Genomic DNA, 5,091 nt, shown 5'->3' with positions numbered 1-5,091 from the left:
TGGAGGACTTAAGAGTTCAAAGCTAATACCAATAAACCTATGCTACCATTAAATGTTGTATATTGCATAAGCCTCAGAGCTACACAGTGTAGCGGAAGTTAAATAAAATTTTATAAAACAGGGTGACAATGAGAATAAGGAGAAGTGAGGACTGCAGATTCTGGAGATCAGAGCGAAAATGTGTTGCTGGAAAAGTGCAGCAGTTCAGGCAGCATCCAAGGAGCAGGACAATCGACGTTTCGGGCATGAGCCTGACAAAAGGCTCATGCCCAAAACGTCGATTCTCCTGCTCCTTGGATGCTGCCTGACCTGCTGTGCTTTTCCAGCAACACATTTTCAGCTCTGACAATGAGAATAAGTCAATACCTTTCAAGCTACATGCTGTAAGACATGAACTTTGAACACCCTAAGTGTACACGTCAGCAGTGACTGTAGAGGAACCTTGTGCATGTTGAAGCCCATATCAACCTTGAGAGCAAACTAAAGTATAAACAAATTCCTGGAGGCATGTCAAGAGGAAGACCAAGAAAGTACAAGAAAGAAATGTAAACATTATATGTCAAACAATTGATGATTTTTTTTGTAAATACTGGACAGGCATAAGACTGAGATGAGGGATAGATGTGGGACAGTCGTGGAGCAGAGTATGGCAGAGCATTCGACATAATTCTGTTTAGCTTGTTTGAAACTGAGATTTTTTGAATAAACACAAAGTCAACCTGCATGCTTGAGTCCTCCTGTGTTTTGTGTGAGGAGAATAATCACATCACAGAAATTATCCTAGTTTCTATATGTGTAACAAATTTTATTCATGTGGCTTGAAAATGTCTGCTCCATGCTTACAGTTCTAGACTCCAGCAATTTACAGATTGTTTATCTTTCTTTGACCCTACACCCAACTTTAACCAATTGCACAGTACACATCAATACTGAAGCAGATTTTCATGATCAAACGTAGGGAAATTGAATACTAAGCATTGAAAGAAAGGCAATTAAATTGCAAATTTCCAAGACTCGCAAGAGATTTTATCTGGCTTGGGAAAGAAAATGTTTTAGGGTTCCAGCTCATAAAAGAAAATAATGACAACTTTTTGATGTTACCAATGTATCATGGAAAGTCTCCAATGCACACCAAATAACAATGAGATTTAAGACCACAGACCACAGACCTGATGTTGAGATACAATTAGTGGCTTCAGAATTTGCTTTTAAAAAGAGCGTGCTTATTTTATGTCCTCAGAACATTAAGAAATAGTTTATGACAAATGATACACTTTTGAAGTCTAATGACTCCTTTAATTGGTGGTCACATTTCTGATTTAAAGATATTACAATAATGACTACACTTCAAACAACATTCATGAAGTCATCGATGTCATACAGGACAGAATCAGACCCTTCACCCTGTCTGTTTACAAACCACAAAGGACGGGAATCGAGCCCTGGTCAACAGCTTGGAAGGCAGCTATGCTCACCACTATATCACCATCCTCAGACCCTTCAGTCTAACTCATCCATGCTGACCAGGTTTCCCAAATTAAACTAATCACATTTGTCAGTGTTTGGCCCATATCTATCTACAGCTGAAAATGTGTTGCTGGAAAAGCGCAGCAGGTCAGGCAGCATCCTTGGATGCTGCCTGACCTGCTGCGCTTTTCCAGCAACACATTTTCAGCTCTGATCTCCAGCATCTGCAGCCCTCACTTTCTTCATATCTATCTACACCTTTCCAAATGTTTTTTACATGTTGTAATTGTACCTGTCTCTACCATTGCCTCTGGCAAGCCGTTCCATACACACACCACTGTCTGCATGAAAATGTTGCCCTTCAGGTCCTTTTTAAATCTTTCCTTTCTCACCTCAAATCTATGCCCTCTAGTTTTGAACTCCCCTCGCCGAGGAAAAAGACTTTGTCAATTCACTTTACCTATGCCCCTGGTAATTTTATAAATCTCTATAAGGTCACTCCTTAACCTCCTATATTGCCGGGGAAAAAGTCCCAGTTTATCTAGTCTCTCCTTATAACTCCAACCCTCCATTCCTGGTAACATCCTTGTAATGTTTTTCTGCACCTCTCCAATTTAATGATATCCTTCCTATAGCAGGGCGACTAGAACTATAGACAGCATTCCAAAGTTGGACTCATCAACGTCCTGTAAAACTACCCGAAACGTCGATTCTCCTGTTCCCTGGATGCTGTCTGACCTGCTGCGCTGTTCCAGCAACACATTTTCAGCTACAAAATGACATCCCAAATCCTATACTCAATGATAGTGAAGACAAGTATGTCAAATGCCTTCTTTACCACCCTGTCTACCTGTGACACAACATTTAAGGAACTATGTACCTGAACCCCTCGGTCTCTCCATTCGTCAACACTCCCCTGGGACCTACAATTAACTGTGTATGTCCTGCCCTTATTTGTCTTACTAAAATGCAACACCTCACAGTTATCTAAATTAAACTGCATCTGCCATTCCTTGGCTCATCAGGATCTCTTTGTAGTCTTAGATAACGTTCCGCACTGTCTATTAAACCACCTAAAGTGTCTTCACATATTTTGTAATTCACTCTCTGAATTCTCTTTTTTTCACAATTATCCTTACATCCTATCACTTTGACCTTACTTTTGGACCTACTAACTCCTAGTTCAATACTTTTCCAATCTTGTTTTCAAATTTTCCTATGACCTTTCCCTGCTGTATCCCTGTTATTTGCTCCAACGTCTTCGGAGATATCTCCAATTCTGGCCTTTTGAGCATCCTGATTTAGTTATTCCATTATCGGTAGCCATGCCTTCAACTGCCTAGGTTCTATGACTTACAATTCTTTCCCTCAATACCTCCACCTCTTTACACTTTCCAATTGTAAGATACATCTTAAAGCCTATCTTTTTAACCAAGCTTCTGGTCATTTGACTTAATTTCTCCTTAGGGACTTGGTGTTGTATTTTATTCCATAATGCTTTAGTGAAACTTGAAATTGTTTCTGATGTTAAAGGTGCAATAAAAGTGAAATTTATTGTTATAACAGGTTCTAAAAAAGCTAATTTCCTGTATTTCTCTGTACGGCCCAGCTGGTTCACCAATGTCGTTGACAGGCAGAAATCTGCCACCTTTAATCTTTCTAGTTTACATGTGACTCTGGACCCACAGGAACGTTGTTGACTCTGAACTGCCCCCCAAGCAATGAGGGATGAGCAATAAACATCAACCTTGCCAACAACGTTCACATCCAATTAACACATTTTTAATAAACATAAAATGGGCCCTATTGTGCAGTTGTGCAAAGTCAAGACAATGAGGTTTCTTATCTTTGAACTCCAGATGGTCTGCTTCTCTCTGAGATACTCTCTATCATTCATGTATTTTCTGTCTTTCTCTGAACAGAACCAACATATTACATGGTGAAACTATTGTTAGATTTAATGTTAATGTTTATTGATGACAACAAGCTTTAAATTATAAACATCTCTGTAAAATATGAACCTACACTACTATTTATTAAGAGAAATATCATGTATCCTTAGCTTAATGAAACAAATTTTAAATTGTTAGACATCTATTCAGAGACATTGCTGTAATTGACATATTCAATTCAATGAGTCAATATCAAATTAGGCTTTCCGCCTCTGTGGCTAAAGCTTATTAGTTCAAACAGAATCTCTCTTTGGTGCATACTTTTGATCTAATCTTCATGGAATAGAAACTGTTGCTGCTTAATACGGCTTAATTTATTTAACTGGGAGCACTTAAATCATCATTATAATATGACAAAATGTAACTGTTTTTGGAAGCATTAGACCTGAATCATTCCTATCCTTAGATTTATTGGGGTCTAAATTAGATAAGCCCTCAAAAGATGTGGGGACCTCCATGCATGATTAAACTGTGCTCATTCAATGTAATGCAGTTAGCATGGCAACCCCTTTCTGTTCTTTTCAATGATTCTGCATGCAACCAGCACTAAATACGTCAGCAGGGAGCCCAAAGTCTAACAACATAAAGCTAGTCTACATTAGTTATAGTTCAGGATTTAAAAAAAAAATTCATGTGATGTGGATAGGTCAGTATTTCTTGCCCATCTCTAACTGCCCTTGAGAAGATAGTTGCGATTCTCTTATTTTTGTGGTACCGATCACCGGTGAATTGTGGTTGATGTAAAGCGCTCCTGCCAATCCTTCTTCTTACTCTGGCCTAGTAGGAGCTAAAGGTGACACACTGGCTCCAGGTGCTAGATCCCTTTCTTCACCTAAAGGCTTTGTGAGATTATCAGTTTGAGTAGAACTGAGTGCAGCTTCAACATTAATTCTTTCACTACCATTTGCTTACACAACTGTGCACTGCCATCTTGAATTGCTGTAATTCTTGTGGTGTAGGTTAGAATGGTACTTCCAGGATCTTGAGCTGGCAACAATGAAGCAATGGCAATACAGTACAACCTCAGATATCCAAATGTCAATTATCTGAATTTTGGATTATCTAATCAAGATCCCAAAGTCCTGTAAAAATGTTATCTGAATAATTAGTGTTAGAAACGAAAATCGCTTCTCAATAATCGCTCTAGACAAATTCAGGAAAACAAAGTTTTATTAACAAGTCAAGTCTGCAGAGTCGGGCACCCTTAAAGAAAAGGCGCGCTGAGGCTTACAAAGTCTCCCATTATATACAACACAAGTCCCTCCTCTCCTTGGCTCCAACAAGCCATGAGGTTCACATTCTTAAAAACATCATTATTCTTATCACAAAGTCTGCAACAAAAGGCTCCAGAGTCTCCAAAGTTGTTGTTTTTCTCACCCTGTAGTCTTATCAGTCAAAGGCTTTAATCTGAAACAGATGTCTCTCAAGTCGTTCCCCCATCCTGGAGTCTTAGCAGTCAAGGACTCATCCTTCCCGCCTGTTAATGGTTCCATCAATCAAGGGCCTGTTTGTTTTTACTCTGCTCACAAATTGTCAGCATTCTGCACAATTTAAACTACTCTACTTTTGAGTATATAAAATGGTTGTTAGAAAAGAAACAAAGGTTTTGTCTTTTATTATAGATCAGTCTGTGGTCCAGGCACATCTTAAAGTTTAAACCAAAATTACCTCT

This window comes from Chiloscyllium plagiosum, chromosome 4 (genome assembly GCF_004010195.1).
Source record: "Chiloscyllium plagiosum isolate BGI_BamShark_2017 chromosome 4, ASM401019v2, whole genome shotgun sequence".
Taxonomy (NCBI): domain Eukaryota; kingdom Metazoa; phylum Chordata; class Chondrichthyes; order Orectolobiformes; family Hemiscylliidae; genus Chiloscyllium; species Chiloscyllium plagiosum.
Note: the sequence above shows the minus strand (reverse complement) of the source record.